The sequence below is a fragment of the Crocuta crocuta genome, unplaced genomic scaffold (genome assembly GCF_008692635.1).
Source record: "Crocuta crocuta isolate KB4526 unplaced genomic scaffold, BGI_CrCroc_1.0 scaffold39, whole genome shotgun sequence".
NCBI lineage: Eukaryota > Metazoa > Chordata > Mammalia > Carnivora > Hyaenidae > Crocuta > Crocuta crocuta.
The window spans coordinates 4,885,626-4,906,087 of NW_027533334.1; the positions used below are offsets into that span (position 1 = coordinate 4,885,626).

Genomic DNA, 20,462 nt, shown 5'->3' on the forward strand with positions numbered 1-20,462 from the left:
GTGCGGACAGAGATGCTTTAGAATCTACAGGTTTTATGTAGATTCTATGGCAAAATTTAAAAAAAAAAAGTCTCTCCTCATAACTGCCTATTTACAGCAATCAGACTGTGCTGATTTCAAGGTCAAGTTTGTTTCAGCTTCAAAAGGTAGCAGCAAGGAATGATTTTCTCTGAAATCCGCTATTGAGGTATTAGATACTTTGTATAGTTTTGAGGGTTTTTAGCCTTTTTGGTGTCATAGGCCTCTTGGCAACCCGGTAAAGCCTATAGACTTCTCAGAATGATGCTTTTAAATGCATAAGATAAAGTATGCAGTACTACGAAGGAAACCACTTTTATTGAAAAACGTTAACCAGATTTTTAAAAATTGTGATATGTGCTTTGTTAATAATTTATTATTAAATAATTACAAACTAGCAGCAGGTATAAATGCCATAATTTTGAAGTTGTGATGAGTGTAAAAGGTATTTCGGAAGAATCCATACTGAGTGTAATGTGATATAAGAATATCCGTGATTTCTCCTGGCAACAAAATCACAGGTACTGTGGTTTGTAGCCCACATTTTAATTAAAAGAAATACCAAATTTCAGCTTGAGACTGGTGAAATTAAAAGTGGAATATTTTTCCCATCCAAGTTCCTGGATCCCTTTGAATTCTATCCACCCCAGAGTTAAATGGTATGTAAGCTAGTGATGCCAAAATGTCATCAAACCGCATCGGACAAAACCCACAGTACCATTTCCACCTCAGTTCCACATCTGATTTTATTCTCTGAATGTGTGAATTTCACAGTGTTCTCTAATTTCTGTGTGAAAAGGGATGATATATCCAGACAGCTACCAAGCTATAACTTTCTTTTATTTTCCTCCTTGAAATCTGTAAGCATTTGTATGTTACATGGGCTGAGGAACTTTTACCTCATAAAATAGGGGTTAAGAGGAAGGCCTCACTCAGTATTAATGCAAGTTATACAAGTTAAACCCATGGACCCTAGGAGTAAGACTATAGCTATTTGAGAAGCAATCTTCATCCACTCAAAGAAAATAAGCAAGTGGTACTTAGATGAAGAATGTGGGATATTATATGAGATCATTAAGGAACTTATGTCACTTTTTAGTTTAACGTAAAGCACAATAATTGTGTGAATTGCTAAGTTGTAATGTTAGTTCATTACCCAGGGTACAATCTGCTGGCTTATCTACCACAGGTCCCCAGGATGGACCACATTTAAAATGAAATGTGGAGTGAAGACAATTCCCAAGTAATTTAAACTCAGTATCTTATTTGACTTATCAGATATTGAAGAACAATACAAAAGGTGTTAATGTTATTGTTTGGCGAGACTATGTAGACAACTGTCTCATGCTCATGTCACTCTATATTTGTGGAAGGTACTGCACAAGTTTTGTCTCCAACCAACTAGATAGCTTTGCAGTTGGTTGGCTGACATCAGGTATCATTACCTTTCCAGGCCTGTCTTTCAATTGTCCAAAGCCACTCTTTCTATTACATCAGTATTCCCCTGCTTCCCCACCTCAGCATAAGAGAATTGGAGCTATGACATTTCGTGCAAGCTGTTGTCCAAACTCAATCCAAATCCCTAACATTTGAAATGGAAGCTTAGCAATTTTTCTTCATGGGTTCTTGGGGGAATTATGAAAGAGGATTTTTCTCAAATGTTTTTAATTCATTGGACAAGAAAGGAACACCTGCTTTGGGGGCCTTTGAGTCTCTGAGGAAACTTTGATAGAGAAACTTGGAAAAAGTCTAAAATCTCTGACTCCCAGCTGTACTGTTTACTTCTTTGATGGCAGGTGTTTGAAATTTTAAGTTCAGGAAGTGATGTGCCATTACTTTTCGCGAAATCAGCTGTTATTTAAATGGTGCCATTACGTTTCATGAAATCAACTATTATTTAAATGGGGCCCCATGACGGAATTCCACCTAGAAATAGCAGTCCAAAATATAGTATTTTTTATCGTCTCCAGAAGTGATACCATAAAAGTTAGTGCTCATTAAGACTTTGATATAAAAATTATATGATAAATATTTAAATTCACTGGAGCCATGTTCTCCAAACTAAAGACAGCCTGTTCTTTTTATCTCTGCGGTGAACTTTAGTTTCTTTGGGACATATTTCTATAAATGCCTTTAATTAGAGACACAGCATCTCTTTAAAATTTAGTTTGCACCAATGTGCAGCAGTATACTCAGCTCACATTAAGTTCTATATTTGATTTGCAGGAAAGAAATCTCTAATCTGAACGATGTTCAGCTGCTGCTTGTCCTAATGCAAGGATTGTTCATATTTTCTGAATTCTGTCCCAGTGACTGCCGGAAAACCAAAAGCTGCCCGTTGCTTTTGTGCAAGGGTGAATTTTAAAGGATGATTCTAGGTTTTCTTTACTTTTATGAATTTAAATCCTATCCATTAGAGGTAAATGTTGAGAAGTGTTATATCCTTTGGTTGTCTGCTCTGCTTACTCCCACAGACCTTTCGTTTATTCATACAACTGAAACCACAACCAATTTTGGGACGACCATATTTACAACATCCTTGGAAATTTAAAAAAAGATAGCATCCCACAAAAGTTAGCCCGTCCTATGCCTTCTCAGGCATCAAGTGCCACAGGAGGCAAACATTTATTAACTGGCTACTGCATCCACAGTATTATAGGAAGCACTGGGCTCCTCCCTCATGTGGCCTTAGAATGATGTATGCCACTGGCATAAAGAACCCAGGTTCCTCTATGGACTTCTGATTTTTGTTTGCTTGGGCTTTTATTTAAACATTCAGTCTTCCATATATTCAACAAGTTTTGAGCACCTACTATGTGCCAGGCATTAAACTAGACACCAGGGGTGCTATCATGAACAAGACAGGCAAGGTCTCTACCATTGGGGAATGTATAGTCTCTACTTATACAGGGAGCCTATGTATATCAACACCCATGTTTCTTCCTAATGGCCATGCTGGCCAGTATAGTCAAAATGAGAATTATCACTAAAAACCAAACAGGGACACCTGGATGACTCAGTAGGTTAAGTGTCCAATCAGCTCAGATTATGATCTGTCATGGTTTGTGGGCTTGAGCCCCACATCGGGCTCTGTGCTGACAGCTTGGAGCCTGGAGCCTGTTTAGATTTTGTGTTTCCCTCTTTCTCTACCCCCTCCCCCCAGTGGTGCGCTCTCTCTCTCTCTCAAAAACATAAACATTAAATTTTTTTTAAAAAAAAACAAACAAGCAAACATCAAAACAAAAGAGACAAGCAAAGAACTGTGAGCCATTGAATTTTACACCTGAGTTAAACTCAGAAGGGGCATTCTTCAGCTGGTGAACAGCCAGCCTAATTTGTGAACAATCTGTTGATGTCAGTGCCAGAGATTCCAGATCTGTATGCCCAGCCCTGTTCTTGGTGGGCCAAAGGCTGGCTGTCTTCTAATTCAGAAGAAAATGAGACTGGTAGGAAGTGACCTAAAGAATGATTTTCTTTTAGGCCAATATGCCATCTTATGCAAGTAAAAGAGCCCTTTTATTTTAAGGAATCCTTAAGTTACTGGTGCCCAAGTTCAGGAGACCCTTGAATACCATGGGGATTTGGGGCAGGGGACTCACCAGGCAGTTGAAAATCTACATAGAACTTTTGACTCCCTGAAAACTTAACTACTAATAGCCTACTGTTGACCAGAAGCCTTACCAATAACATCAATGGTAAATTAACACATACTTTGTATGTTATATGTATTATATGCTGTACTTTTACAATAAAGAAACCTAAAGACAAAAATGTTATTAAGAAAATCATAAGGAAGAGAAAATACAGTATTGTATTTATCAGAAAAATTCCGCATATAACTGGATCCATGCACAATGCAAACCCACATCGTTCAAGGGTCAACTATATGTCTATCTTTTCTCTGTACTAACCCAGTCACCATAGGCTTACTGCTGTAATAAATAACCCTAAATCCTACTGGCATAATACCATTCATTTTTCACTCAGCTGCAAATCAGATTTAGGAGGAAGGTTCTGCTCCATGCGGTTATCCAGAGATTCAGACTTCTTCTATCTAGTTAAACTAATATGTGATAAATCCTGGTATCTACCACTTGCAGGTGTGAGTTTGGGCAAATTACCTAAGTCACAATTTGCTTACCTGGATAATATTAGTGTCTATCTTTTGGTTTTGAAGTCAACTTATGTGGCATAGTAAGAGACAGGTATTAGGTACTCAATAATGTGAACTGTTCTCATTGACTTTCTACCTCTGGTAGTGCTTCTACCATTACCGTTTCCCCAGAAACCCTGAAGTACTGCTGCCGAAGCTGGGGCAGGTGTCTCCCTGGTGTTACGATAATAGCTAACACTTAGGGAGCTAGACAGGCTTTTAAATTCTTTTTAAAATAACTTTTTTCTTCACAGCATCCCAATTTTATAAATGAGGAAGCTGAGGCATGGAGAGCTTGAGCAAACTGCCTAGCATCACATGAAAATATATAATAGTCTAGGTATCTGGCCGTAGAGCCGTGACTCTGAATTCACTATGCTGTGTTACTGCCTTTCAAGCTGGGATATATTTTACTTTCTCTGTAATATATTGTAGTAGGTTGTACTCTCCAAAATTGGCCATATAATTATGATCCACATAACCTAGAATCTTCCCACTCACCGTAAAAAGCTGGTGTCCATTGCCCTGCCCTTGTGTGTACATAGGCTTGTGATTGGTTCAGTTGGCTCAGGGAAACAACGCTAGGTGACTTCCAAGGTTCAATCATAAAAAGATACAATTTCTTTGTCTTTGAGCTATTCTTTGTTTCTCTCACTTCTGACATTTGCTCTTGGAAATCAGCCACTATGTTGTGAGGAAGCCCAGACCATATGGAGAGGCCATGTATAGGTGTTTCAGCCAACACCTCCAGCTTAGACCTCAATCAACAGCTAGCACCAGGCACCAGACAGATGAGTGGGCAAGCCTCCAGAGGATACCAGGCCCTAGCCCTTAGGTCTCCCTATGCCTTCTCATGCCAAGTGGGCCAGAGGTGAGCTATCCCTGTTGAACCCTGCCCTAAATTACACATTTGTGAACAAAATAAAAACTATCATTTGAAGTCCATAAATTTTGGCATTATTTCTTAAGCAGCCGGAGTACCTGGAACATATAGGGTAATTAGCTTTGACTGAAATACCTGTATAAGGGATTAAACTTTAGATACATATAGATTACATGGGTTTTTGTTGTTTAAGTACCTTATCTAATTAAAATAATTTCTAGAGGAAAATATATTTCAGTTACCAAATTACCCATGAGCATGAGGGACACATTTTGTTCGTAAATTCAGAACAGTGTCCTACACAGTAATGCTGTTGCTGGTTCGAGAAGATTTGGGCTACACTGAGACTTGCCTGTATGTCTTAGTAAAATCTCCCTCATTGCTTCTGCTGGCTGGGACCCTCTGTGCAGGAGAGTTCGTGTGGACAGCAGTACCTGTGCTGTTTTCCCTTGGTCACAGCTTAGTCCTTCTTACCAGCTTTTGTCTCCCTTTCTCACACCTACTCTGTCTAATCTGCTGCCTAGTTTTCTATTGTTAGATCCTGCTGTCTTCATGATACTCTCTTTTGGCTCATTTCCAATGCTTCTAAGCCAATTTTTCTGCTCTAATGGTTTACATTAAAGCTAGGGAATTCCTCTTGGCCAGGTAAGATTTAGCTCATTCAGCGAAGTCTTCTTACAAAGCTGCCAAAATGGCAACTGTCCCACTGGCTTGTGGCTCCATGTGTTGATCAAACCTAGCACTTGGAATACTCAGAAATGTAGCCTTTATGTCCCCACTCAAAGAGGCATCTCTGTCTCTTCTGCTGCAGAAAAGTCAATAACCCCGATTCCCTTCCTACTTACTTAAATGTCATCCTATCCAGATAGCCTTCACACCTTCCCTTTAGAAAGTTAATTGGTGTTTTCACTCATTCATGTGTTTATTCAACATATATTAATTCCATAGGGTGGGCCCTGTTGTTGAACGCCTATGAAAAGATCTCTTTGTGTCCGAGGACTGGTATGTTTCCTCCAGTTGTCTCTCATTTGCTTATCACTGACACTAGGCACATGTGGTCCGATGACCCAGACGTTTCAAAAAGCAACATATGTCCCACTTCGTTCAAGATGTTCCAACCAAGTAGGATACTGCATGCATAACACAGGACCAGACAGTCTTTGTAAAGGCTATAGTCTAATTAGGAAGGCTGGACAGTATGTGCATCTGAGATCGAAGAGCTATGTCTCAGTTACAACCTCTCAGGGTGCCTAGTGTAGTGCTCAGCACATTGTATCTCCTCATTAAATCTCTGGTAAGTGATTAATGAATAGATTGACTTTAGAAGGATATGTGTCATTGAGATGACTTCAGAGAGGAAGTAAGCTCTGAACTGGCCTTGAAGGAGGGAGAGTATTTGGCATGACCAACAGAAGTGAGAGGACTGTCCATGAGTAACAAACATCATGGGTGCCTCCTGGTAACAGAAACTGACGCTCACCCATCCGGGATTGAGAAAACAATTGGAAAAAGGAAAAAAAAACATACAATACATAAGGTGGGTCTGTGAGGATCTAGAATTTGTCAATTTAGGATAAGCTGGATTTGATCAGATAGACAGCAGGAAGCTCATGAAAGTTGGGGAGCAGGTTAAGTGATGTGTCAAATGGTGTTATAATATTTTAATAACCCCATTTACTTTTGCTCTACCCAAGTTATTTTAAAGCCCCAAATAAGTGTTGTTTCCTGTTTCTCTATTTTTCTCATAGAAAAGTTCTAACTTTTTAAGTTTAAAAAAATGTGAATTATCTTTTGCTATCAAAGATGTGTGAGCAGCCCTTTTAACTTTAGCTGGGTGATATCTGTAGGGAGAGCGATGTACCTTCATAGTTTAAAAACTATGATCTGTTTTTAGCCAAGTCATGTTCACATGAAACCCAAGCCAACTGAAAAAGCAAAGCCTTTGTAACACTTTTCATAGAATTATACTATAACCATCATTGATATTTATAATGGAACCCCTGGGACATTGCACCATTATCCTGGTAAGTCTTTTGACTGAGTCATCAATGAAAGACTAAATTATATTCAGGGAAGTTTTAGTTGCAAGTACATTTCATTATATCTGAGTCATTGAAAACTGGCCATCAGTATATGTGTTTGGCAACCATCAGAAGTTTCTTAATTGGAATATCCCGTTCTCAAGAAAAATATTGTAAATCATATATACAGATGTGTGTACAATATATATTTTTATGCATATATCTTTATATTATATATAAATATGTATATANCTAGAGAAATGTGAATTCACATATTGATATCGCTGATAATTTTGCCACAGCCCCATGCAGTTTAGTACTGTCCCTGAAGTCCAGTGCCTCCCAGGAATTGCCTCTGTGATATAGTTGTTAAGCCTCCAAAGACATAAGGATTTTAAAGCAGTTGAGGACAGAGAGTAGGTTATCTCCACCTCTGAAAGAGAGTAAAGGCTGTGCCTTATGCTCACAGAACATGACTCACCGCTGCTGCTGGCCAATTGTGCACGTTTGGAAATCCATCCTATTGACTGAGCCCATTGTGTGCACTGCTGTTCCTTGCTACTTACTGGCTATTCAACGGTGAAGGGCTGCAGAATGCTTGGTGGTCCCTGAGCTCTCTCTTACAAGGCCATTTGCTGGGGGCAGTTAATGCAAACCATCCCTCTCTGGGGGATTTCTTTACAGAGACACTGAGCACAAGTTTCACTGCAAGGTATAGTTTTCATGACATTATTTTCTGGCATCTCCAGATGTTTTCACAAAAATAGAAGCTATTTAAGAAAGATGCAACCTCTGGTATAAATTCCATTTTGTGAAAGTAACTATTCATTAAAATCTGATATGTTCACCTCCAAAACTGTTGGGCAACTTCCAACCAACCCATTGCTCTTTGGAAAAGAACTATCTTCCTCCTCCAGCCCTCAGAACAGCCTAGGCGTTGATACTAAGATTGACCAAGATGCCTTACCTGCTTTGTCAGCATCCTTGCCAGGAGGGTTACTTTGTTAAAATCACAAAGTGTCTTGGGGCTTCTGGGTGGTTCAGTCAGTTAAGCGTCCAACTTTGGCTTCAGGTCATGATCTTGCAGTTCGTGAGTTTGAGCCCCGCATCGGGCTCTGTGCTGACAGCTCAGAACCTGGAGCCTGCTTCAGATTCTGTGTCTCCCTCTCTCTCTGCCCTTCCCCACTCATGTTCGCTCTCTCTGTCTCTCAAAAATAAATAAACATTTTTAAAGAAATCACAAAGTGTCTTATAAACGGCACAAAACTTAGTCTTGCTACAGGTTGACAAAAAGATAACTAATATTGAGATACTGTTAAGAAAAAAAAGGAAATGTCTCACTGAAATCACATCACATCACATCTGGATTTAAGAAACAGGGGCATTTTTTTTTTTTATTGTGGTAACATATACACAATATAAAGTTAACCTAAAAATGTTAACAGTTGTAAGTGCACAATTCAGTGGCATTAAGCACATTCATGTTGTGCAACCGTCACTGCCATACTTCTCCAGAACTTTCTCATCTCCCCAAATTGAAATTCTGTCCCCATTAATCACTGACTCCCTGTTTTCCCCTCATCCAGGCTCTGGTAATCACCATTTTAGTTTCTTTAAATAGGGACATGTTAAGGAAGTTTAAAATAAACCTATGATTTCTCTCTCTCTCTTCCACTCCCTCATTCGTGCATGGATTCTCTCTCTCTCTCTCTCTTTCTCTCTCCCTCTCTTTCTCTCAACAAGTAAATAAACATTTTTAAAAAGTACCCAGTTTGTCATACAACCTTTTGTTTGTTGGAGATGTTCTTCACTATCCTGTTTTCTAATTCAGACTAAATAGGCTGTTCCATTAGTCTATCTTTCCATCAAAACTGAATTATTCCCATTGTTTCCAGGTCTACCTATGGAAACATTTTCAGTTTTTATGGAGTATATTTTCTAGTTGTTTCATCAAAATGGCTAATTCCTTGTAGGTTTCATTTTGCCCTTATAATTGAAAAATAGACTCAAAACAACTGTTCATCACAATAGTTTAGACATTGTTCCATTGTCTTCTAGAAAACCTAAAAGCAGATGCAAAGTCTGCTGCCATTCTCTTTAGAGGCAACTTTTTTACTCCCTCCCTTAGCTTTTGGGACTTTCTCTTTATATCTGGAGATCATAAATTTCACCACAAAGTGTCCAGGAATGTCTCTTTTTCATTATTTCACTTCAGGCTGTCTTAATCTGAACATTCAAAGTTTATTCAGCTCAGGAAAATATCCTGTTACTTCTTTGAAATATTCATCTTCTCTATCATCTGTGTTTCCTCTTCCAACAGCTTTTATTGTTGGAAGGATATTATGTCTTTTAGCCCCAGGAGATGCTAGATCTTTTGGATCTTGAATCTCTCTTCTCTACATTCTTAAATTTTCTCTCTTTTTTCTTTTCTGCACATTTCTAAACTTTCCTCAAATTTGTCTTCCAGTTCTCATATTTATTTTGACATCATATCATTTTAGTAATTCAGCCTTTCTACTCAAGGTCTTTTTAAAATCTTCGTTTAATTTTTACAAAAAATCTTGTTTGTTTTCTTATGGCTCTTTTTTTAAAGGAGCATACTCTTGTTTATGGATACAGCATTCTCCAAAATTTTCCTGAAAACAGTAACAACACTTTTTTTAAGTTCTCTTCTATGTCCTGATTGAACTCTGTTTCCTTTGGCATCATTTGTTCTGTTGTTCTTCTGGATCCTTCTCTTTCATGCTCTTGGATTTTCTTAAACAACTCTTGACTTTTGACTGGCCCAACCATATTTCTATATATATGTGTTATATATAATGTTTATTTATTTTTGAGAGACAGAGAGAGACAGAACATGAACAAGGAAGGGGCAGAGAGAGAGGGAGACATAGAATCCAAAGCAGGCTCCAGGCTCTGAGCTGTCAGCACAGAGCCCGATGCAGGGCTCGAACCCACAAACCATGAGATCATGACCTGAGCCGAAGTTGAACACTTAACCAACTGAGCCACCCAGGTGTGCCCCACAACCATATTTATAAAGGAAATACTGGGTTGACGAGTAGAGGTGGCTGATGGGCTTGCTTGGCAGTTATAAAGTAATGATTTCCTACCGTGCTTCTCATGCAGGGCAAGGCAGGGCGGGCAGGCAGGCTGAAGGCAGGCACATTTGAGAATAAGAAGCAGGTAGGCAAGCTTCTGACTGCCCAAATTGCCCATATCAAGAAGACTAGATTTTGAGGGATGGTGTGCACTTTGGAGTGAGGTGGAAAAAGATGGGGAAAAAAGCATTCTGCAGAGCCCTTTTTTGAATTACCCTGTCTTCTCCTTTTCCCTTTGATTCCAGACCTGAATTCTCTGGGGTTCTGGTGGGAAGAACAGCTCTCCACTCTCTATCAGCTCTCTCTGAAACCTAATCTGTGTAGTGGTTTTATAGTGGCTCAATCCAATCACATCTGTTTGTTATTTTCCAGAATGTTGAAAAAAAACAATTCTGTCTACAGATGGTAACCTTTCCTGATTTCCATCCTTGTTACAGATCATTCTATTTCATACATATTTTTTGCCATTTCATCAGAACTTCTGGAGGTAGAATACATACACTTGCACGCTTAGTCTGCCGTCTTAGAGGGAGGTTGTGTGACCATTCAGCATGGTTATTCCAGCCTGTTAGTTCATGAGACCAAGGCACATGGCTTATTCTCCATGAGGCCATTTCTCTTTCTTTCATGGCCCCAGACAGCACTCCCAACCCTGGTTGGACATGTGCTCAAAATGGGTCATTGATACAGAGAGCAAAGTGAAAGATGATGGATCACATGAGGTGATTCCATCATTGGACTCACAATATTTGTCTCCAACAGATCATCCTTCAGAACTCCACTCAAGCCCTGCCTTTTCTAGGAAGCCTTCCCGACCTCCCCAGTATTCTTGCATAACACAACCCCCCTATTCTAACACTACCCACACAACTCTACAATTTCCTATTTGTCTCTTCCATGAAACTTCCAGCTCCTTGAAGGTAAATGAGATGCTTTGTTCCATGTGTGTATTCTCCATGCACCCCACAGGGGCTGACATGCGTTAAGTGCCCAAAACAGGTCAAATAACCAAGCAACTGAATGAATGAACGAGGGAATGGACAAGCTTGATATTGGTTTTGGAAGCAGGTGTGTTGTCTTTCTTTGCTGAAAACAAGACCACTGACCTCCTGATTGTCAGAAGCTTTAGGAAGCAGTTTCAGGCAGAAGGAGCCATTATGGAGAAAGTTCAAGGCAAACTGGGGTATAGCATTTTGGGGGAACCGGTGGAGGTTGTTCCCAAAGTTGCTGTAGATAATTTGTTCATCCAAATACAATCTCTAATCTCTGCTGTGTCCTTTGTGCTGAGTGGCAGTCTTATTACAAGGTTCTTCCATTTTTTGCCAGTTCAGTGAATGCAGGTCTAATTAGAACTATTGTATTTTTGGCAAAAGCGCTGGCTCCTCGGATCCTTAGGTGTCAATAAAGGATCCTTCCTGGGTCTTTACAACCATGACTTAAAACCTACACCAATCTTCTTTGCAAGTTTACATTAAAGGATCTGCTTACACTCAATATTAACTATATTGAGCCCTCACTTTGCAGGAACAGTGCGAAACCACTTCCAAGCCCTACTGGGCTCCTGTAGCCTGCTGAAAATTGGCGAAACATGAGCCCCTCGGTTGCAGAGCTCTGCCTTTCACATGATTACCTGCCAGAACTTTCTTGCTCCGATGCCTCTGACTCTAGTCAGAGTGAAGTGTGAGAGGCTTGCCTCCCGTTTCTGATAACTTAATTTAATAAAAGAAAAACTACTGGTTTTCAGAGCAAGTAGACTCTCAATTCCTGGTTAATTAAAATGAGTCTTTTCATTTCAAGATGTGTTATTCTATCCACATAGTAGGTGTTTGATAAGTATTTGTCAAATGAGTGGAAGAATGAATGAAATCCAAGAGGGATTGGGTTTGTCTTTTCTGATATTAGACTCAAGGAGCATATTTGCTGGAAATTGTCCCAGGTAAGCACAGGGATCTGCTTTTGATTGCAAGCCATTTACTCCTTCTCAGCCATTTCATTTCCATGACATACTGCACGCATCGTCCATCTCTCATCTTTGGGGCGAATTCACTCTAGGATTTAGACTGTCGCTAAAGACATTTCCGTAGGTTATTCATAGTACAGGATTGTCTGGGGGAATATGCCGTTTCTGTGGGCTCGCTCCTCTCTGCTGAGGCAGAGACCCTGACTCAAACGGCATGTCCATTACACCCCCCAACTTCTCAGCATCGTATTAAGCTTGTTTTTAAGAGCGAAGCTGTGTGACAATCCCCTCCCCACCTCCCACCTCCCCCAGCAGTCTTCTGTTAGATGTGCGACAGTATAAAGCAGGACATTCCCAGTTGTATGACTCAGGAGCTACCTTAGCAACCATCAGTGAAATGCTAAGCAGTGCTAATAGGAAAATGGGGTCTGGGAATGCTAATGGTACAAAGTGACTGGCATAAAGGGACACATTTTTGGCAGCCCTTGCAGTAGTCAGGGCTGGAGACATAAGGAGAGAAATGGAGATGATGCAGGAAGAGAAGTTAGTCTTCTCATTATTCAGTGTCCCAGCTGTATCTGAGCTGCTGAGTCAGTGGATGGGAGCACCAGCCCAGCTGATCCCCAAGGGCGCTTAGCTGGGATCTTCGCGGAAGCCTGAGAGGAGAGGCACGGGGTCTAAACACGGCATCCAGCACTGGGGTCACACTGCAGTGGTGTGGTTAAAAAATGCAGATTCCTGAGGCTGGGATTCAGGACGTTGGAATCAGAATTTAGAGGGCTGGGGCTTGGGATGGGCTTCTCCACAACATTTTCTAGGTGCTTTTTAGCTCACAGCAACTAACCCTGGACAGCTACCAGCACCTTCTAACCTTCTCACTGTACAAGGATCTCTTGTTGTGGACAGACTGCCCAGCATCAGGAGTTTCAGTCAAGCATGTGGCTGCTGGTCAGCGCATAACATGAGGAGGCGATTCTGTGCCCTTGGATCGATCCTGCTTATTTATTTATGTATTTATATACGCAGGTATATATTTATTTACTTTCATTCTATGTTCTTATTTACATATAGTTGACACACCACAGTACACCAGTTTCAGGTGTATGACATAATGATGCGTTATGCTGTATTCACAAGTGTAGCCACGCTATGTCACCATACTTCGCTGTTACAGTATCATTGACTATATTCCTTATATCATGGCTTTTATTCCCATTACTTACTCATTCTGTCTGGAAGCCTGTATCTCTCACTCCCCTTCACCCATTTTGCCCAACCCCCTGCCTCTTCTGGCAGCCATCGATTTGTTCTCTGTATTTATAGGTCTCATTCAGCTTTCTGTTTGTTTATTCACTTGATTTTCTTTACTTCGCTTCTGAGTGAAATCATATGGTATCTGTCTTTCTTAGTCTGACCTATTTCACTTAGCATAATGCCCTCTAGGTCCATCCATGTTGTTGCAGATGGCTGTGCCCTTGGATTTAACACGCGATTCTGGAATATGGGCACTGCTTTAGGCTTTGAAAGTGACTCTTGCCTTTAGGGATCAGTACACTATAAGGTCGCAGTCTGTGCCCTCAAGCCATCATGACCAGCTGGAGGATCACTAAAAGCTCCTGTGGTGGATATATGGCATTGGTCACAAAGAGATCTGATATAAATAAGAAGTCATTGGCCCAGATCACCACCACAACTAGGGAATAACTCCAAGTTCCCTGCTTGTGAGGAGCAACCTAAGACTGGGACCAATTCACAGAACCTCCGTATCTCTTAAGGAGGACTATCAAATTTAGCAAATAAAAAGTATAAGCGACCCAGTTAAATTTGAATTTCAGGGAAACATCGAGGTTTTTTAGTATAAGTATATCCCGTCAAGTATTTAGGACATACTTATGTTCAAACATGATTTATTTATCTGCAATTCAGATTTAAATGGGCTTTCCATATTTTAACTGGCAGCCCTACTCCTAAGCTTATTTAGGGACACTTCCCAGGAGATCAAGGCTGTCAAATTTGGATATCTGGTCCCAAGAAGTTGACAAGAGTAGAGGGCAGGGAGCATTCCCTATTGTCTTTGCCTTCCCTAGTGCGTGTAGCCTTCAGGGAATGATAATACACAAGGAATCAGTGTTAAATGGTTCTTATTCGAAGGAAGCTAACCTAGGTGCTGGCGTCTTAGGAGCTGTAGAAGGAGAAAGGCTGGCTAGCAGAACTGATACGCCCCAGAGACACCTCACCTCCACGGCAGGGAGTGCCTTTCTATCAGCTGTGACATGAGGTGGTGGTTGGCAGGGGCTGAAAATTGTATCTTGCCACCTAAATATGTCTCTTTCTCTTCGATCTCTTTCTAGCTCCGTGGGAGTAAACCTCACTTCAAATACCATGAGTTACTATAAAGATTTTATAAATTAAATCACTTTTCCCCAGTGCTTAATGTGATCATTTCAGAGTTCTGTCTTCACTTTGGAATGATTTTTTTTTTCTCCCCAAGAGTAGTAAGTTAATGAACTATGCACAAGGGAAACTTCTATTTCAAGAAAGCTTTGCAAAGTGGAAGAACACTTTGGTTCTTTTCTTTCATTGTAGGCCCCACTTTCTTTGAGTCAGAGCACACCTGTTTCCAGGAAACAGTTTGTCAGCAAGACAGCATCAGTTTTCTGGGAGTGTGCCAAAGAAGCTGTGTTCTTTTCTTTTGATTTATTTTCCCCACTTACTATCTGGAGGACAGTTATTAATGAGAGGAAAGAGCAGGCTCCGTCTACAGGTGATCAGTGGGTCTGTGCCGTCTGCCTCACCACAATCCACCCTGGCCCTGCCTGTATAACCAGGCGTTCTTGGCCATATTTAAGAGGAAAATCTCTCACATCCCCTTGCTTGTTACAGAAGCATTTTAACTTTACTTAAGTAGTACCTGATGGCCACCTGAATTAATCATTTCTCATTACCCACCTTTGAAGTAAGTTAGTATTAATCCCCCACTGTTGAGTGAGAAAACCAAACCCCGAAGAAGCTGATTCTGGCCCAAAAGCATATGGTGATCAGAGTCAGGCTCGTGATTTTTAAACCCTCTTCCCTCCTCCGAGTAAGCAGATTGTCATCTTTCACCAGCCTCAGTGGGATGTACAAAGACCCAAATTTAGAAAATGTGTTTCCACTTACAAACATAGCCCTATGTTTGGGAAAAGCATATTCAACTCTAGAGTCATACAGGAATGATCTAGAGAGGTTTAATAGAATGCCAGTGCTAGGGTCCCACTCCTGGGGATTCTTAGTCATTTAGTCTAGGGTCTAGGGTGCAGCTCAAGTTTTTTGTTGGTTTTTTTTGTTTGTTTGTTTTTGTTTTTTGCTTTAAAAAGCATCCGGGATGCTCATAGGCAGGGAGGGTTGGCTATGTTGGTTCAGGCAAAGTAATCAGGGGCTCATGGGATACTGAAGTTTAAAATCTGACCTGATGCTGGTAGTAGGTCTCTACCATCTTACCAGTAGAGTCTCTGCATATGGAATCTCTGGAGACATATACATGTAGCCTGGTTTAAAAGCATTTTGTTACCAGAAAGGGGAACATTGGCCCAGAGTGCTTTACTGGTTAACTCTAGAAAAATACATTGCTCTGACAGAAAGACAGTGAGAGGCAAACAAACCCAGGGTATGGTGGACTGACCAGAGTGGTGAGGGAGGCGTGATGTTGGGAAACATGTAAGAGTGCCATGCTCCTGGCCAGTGGCTCTGGAAGGTGAACAGGTAGACCCTGATTAGAGGGGTGGATCAAGGGAGTCTTATTGATCTCAGAATAGCATGCACTCTGAGGTCAGACTGCCTGGGTTTGAATCCCATCTTTATCAGGATGTATCTACCTTGGGAAAGTTACTGTCTCTCAAATGATCAGTTTCCTGATTTGGAAAACAGAGGGAAAATCTGCAACTACCTCATCATTTGTTGGGACAATGACATGAGATAATATATGATATGACACATAAGTGCTCCACCTCTAAACCTTTTATGGTAACGAGATCACTGTGACATTTTCTTGATTAAAATGAGGTGGACCATAACCTTTGCCATCAAGTAACTAATTCTCACAACGCAACACAAGGATAGATTTAAGGTAGTGAGCCATATGCTGACTCCGAAGCAAGGGAGTTCATATATAAAACCTTACAAGAGAGCTCCTTGGCCTCAGAGTTGCAGAGTAAGGCTGTGGGATCCAGAGTCAGTCTATGTCCTTGGACCAAAGAATGAGAGCAGGTACCAGGAAGCCAAATGAGGTTATGACAAGACTCAGGTCGTAAAGAACAGACAGCTACCAAAGTCAGAAGTTGGAGGATTGGAGCCAAGCCCCAGTACAATCCATGATCCAGAAACCTGGGAAAGTGCCTAGTGCTGAAGGAGGTGGCCTGAGGAACAGCCTTCCTAAGCTCATGTTGGGAACCAAACTTCTTTGTTCTCTGTCTTCTTAGAAGGTTACTCAAAGCCAAGGAGGTTCTGGAAGTGAGTATCTTAGCAGGCCTTTTGGACAAGTGTGTATGCTGCTAGGAAAATGTGGTTCTATATCAGAACCCTCTAACTCTGCTAGAAGACTGTAGCATCAGATTTCCATCAGATTTCCCACAGTGGAACCCACAGAAGGATTGAAGGCAGGTTCTATGGGATGTTCCACAGTGAACATAATTGCTGGGTGAAGGATATTTAGCATGCTTCTTAATAAGAGGACTTTTCCGTGCTTTTCATTTGTTTGTAAATGTCTAAGGGGAATATATGGCAAGATGTATTTCCCAAACTGATTTGGCCATGGAACCCTTTCTTCTTAGGACCTAACTCCTGTGGCTCTTTTACCATCTTAACTCCTGAAGCTTTTGCCTTACCACCCTTTCCTCATGTCTCAGGGCTGTGTAGAACGCTCTGGGGCCTCATTCCAGGTGTCTACCATTCGCATAAAGGAGTAAGATGAGGCTATAAACCGCATGATAGCAGCCTCGTGCCTGTCTTTTTCTTCTCTCTGGCACATACTTGGGACTCAAATAGTGCCTATTTGTACAATGATTATTCATTAAATGAATGAATGAATGAAACAATCTAGTTACTATTTATAATTCCAGTTACTGCCATAGAACGTGCTAGGGTGCTCAGGGTTAAGTACTCAACTGACCCACTCTTTGTTGGGGGGAAGGGTTTTCTGAGGTTATTTTGTTAATAGGACCAAGACTCAGGAGGTGTGAGTTAGAATTTTAATGGTGCCATTCTTTTCCACCTATCCAAAATGACTTCTTAATAATCTTGGCATCCCACTTCAAAACAGTTATGGAAGTAGTTTGCAAAAATTAAACTTCACAAATATAAAATGTAATCTTAATGATTTCTCTAGGAATCAGACCCATCTGTTAATGTTCTCCTAGGCCCTTTAGAATCTAGTCTGATCTTTTCTGAAAATCCAGGCGTACGCAGTAAAGGCTACCCCCAAGTGTGTTTTATAACCATAGGCTTTGCAAGGTTAAGTGGAGAAGAGAGGTGGAACAAAAATGAGCTATTTTCTTTGACTATTTTATAGGGGGTAGCGTTTATTTTCAGCAGTTTCCCAAATAAGAAAAGCTTTTCTTCTATGCTTCATGCAACTGCGTCCCAGGGATGATGCATTTTTTAAGTTTTCACCCCAGCTGACCCACCTTGACTTGCTCATCTGGAGGTATTATGATGCTAAAGTAGTTCCTGCTAAAATTCTGCCGAGAAGGAAGCCTAACCAAAGCACTGCTGTGCAGAGACAGGGCTTGTTACTGCTTGTGGGTTTCACCCACCTGCACTTACCGGATGGCAGTTCACTTTTTATTTCTGTTTTTTGAAGAGGGTGGGCAGAAGGAGAGCAAGCTACTTGATAGAGAGGAATTGGAACTTAACATCAGATCCATAGGCTGCAATGACTTGGAAAGAAAGCTCATTCGTTTGAACTCTTGTGTATTGTAAGTTATGTTTGACTTGGGAGTTAAATTTAAACCTTAGAAATAGAATGATAATGTATAAAAATACAGTGACCATATTATCTTAACCCTGAATCATAATAACACATAATGCAGTCTAAAGATTGTCTTTTTAAAAAAAAAAAAACATATATACTAATAGTCTCTAACCAGTATAAGGATTCAACCACTTTTAGTTTTGGATTAAACACATTACTATGTTGAAAATAAAATTATTTGAAATCATGACTCTTGGGAAATCTGGGCTGTGACTGTTTCTGCCCTGTGCTCTGGGGGAGAAAAAGAGACTTGGAAGTTTCTGCTGTTTGCCAAGTGGGTCGAGAGTCCCTGTCATCCAGATGACAGCTGGCACACAGAGACAAGCCACTCGCTCTAACTTTATTTTTTCCTGGTAAAGAAATACCAACTATTTGCCAGCCTACTTCTTTGCAGGAAAGCAATAACATGTTTGTGTGGTGATTCCGGCACTGTTAATCATTTGTTTGGTGTAAATTGTTACTGTCAGAGAGTAAGAAGGAGCCTGTTGACAAGGGGGTCCTAGGTAATGGGGGAAATTCCAGAAAAAGAAAATAATCACAAAAACTTTGTCTAACAAGTGAAATGCCAGCTTCAGATCAGATTTCTTTGAGACTTAGCCTCGTGTTCCAGGCACCTACAGCTGTTTGGAGCTCTTGACTGGAGAAATGAGTAATATAAGAGAACCAACTAGTATGCCTTCGGCTATTTCAAAGCAGTCAAGTATCGACAGAGAAACATCAATTATAGTGGTGTCCAGTTGGAGAGCACAGGGATACACAGCAGGTTTTCCAAAAGCCAAAGCCTACTCTCTGAAATATATGGCCACAAAGGGATGTATTTCTGAAATCTGATGTTTTCTGGCCTATTCAAATAACAATATTGATGGTTAGGAACCTCCCAGAGCTACGGGACTCTTTTTCATGCTCAGTGATCTGGACAACAAAAGCCTCATCAGTCTGCTAATGATCTTCACTCTGCTGTTTGAATTCTGTTCCCTGGCTGCTGGTTCTTGCATCAGTGCTTCTCTGTTCTCCGTTCGGTCCGCCTGGCCAGCATCATCCAGAGTCCTGTGAATGTAAGTGGCTCAGCCTTGGTTAATTAGGTTATTTGATTTCTTTTCTCCCTGGTGGCTAATTTTGTTTGAGATTTCACAGTGCTTCTAAATTTATATTTGTAAACAAACAGGGACATTCTTTTCTTCAAGTCAGTTTTGTGAATCAAAATTAGGAAGGCCTTTGAACCTTCATACAATCGACCTCATGAAAGTTGCTGTTGTAGATGGGTGTTGAAAATATTCGCAAGTGTCTCAGCAAAAAAGGAAATTTGCATTCCCTTCCAGTCATGCCTGCCTTTTGTAGATTCGTAAAGCTGTAGGTCAATGAATGAATGTTTATCAATTAGGGGATAGCGTGCCTAGGTTATTTTCCAAGGGAAAGGAACATGGCCTTCTGCTCTTAGGTTTTGGAAATATGCAGAATTTACAGGCAGTGTTCAATTAAAAGCTCACAAGTAGTATATCTTTATGAAAAGGGAGAACCAATCAATTAGGACATCACTGATGGGCTCTTTGAAGCACCAGGAAACATTAATCTTATGGATTCAAATAAATCTGGTATAGGACTTCAGGTTTATGCTGGACAGTATTGTTATAAGACACTTGGGATGTGGATGTTGTATTAGTTTCCTAGGATAGCTGTAACAGAGCCCCACAAATGGAGTGGCCTGAAACAACAGATTTATTACCTTACAGTTCTGGAGGTCAGAAGCCGAAAATGGGTCAACAGAACAGAGTTCCCTTCTGGACACTCTGGGGGGTTTCTCTCTTTGCCTTTTCCAGCTTCTGGACATTGCCTGTATCACTCTGGCCTCTTGCTTCTGCTGTCACATCTTCTCCTCTGAGTCTAACACACCTGCCCTGCCTCATAAGCATCCTTGAGATAGCATTGGGCCTACCTGGATCACCCAGGTTAATCTTCCTGTCACAAGATTCTTGACTTAACCATATCTACAAGACCTCTACATGTCACCTTTGCCATATAAGGGGAGATATTCCCAGGTTTCAGAGCTTAGGATGTAGACGTCTTTGGGGCTTCTTATTCTGCCTACCCCACATAAAATCATACACCCTTTCTTATCAGTTTTCTCATTGGTCTTCTCAGGAAGCTGAAGGAGTTCACTGCAGCTATGGTCTGCAGGGGTGGACTGTGGATTTGAACGTACCATGCTACAGAAAGCACACTGCTTCTCCCCAGAGAAGAAAGCCTGCTGTGGAATCCACTCTGTCCAAGGGAAACTTCCAGTGGGCACCAAATTGGTGTTCTGTCCTTTTCCACCAAAGT

General features: G+C 40.8%; 1 protein-coding gene across 5 annotated transcripts in view; it reads left to right on the forward strand.

Annotated features, from left to right (window-relative positions):
- The window catches only part of NCALD (neurocalcin delta), a 388,241-nt gene that overhangs the window by 309,858 nt on the left and 57,921 nt on the right, over window positions 1–20,462 (forward strand). The gene's annotated exons all lie outside the window — the stretch shown is intronic.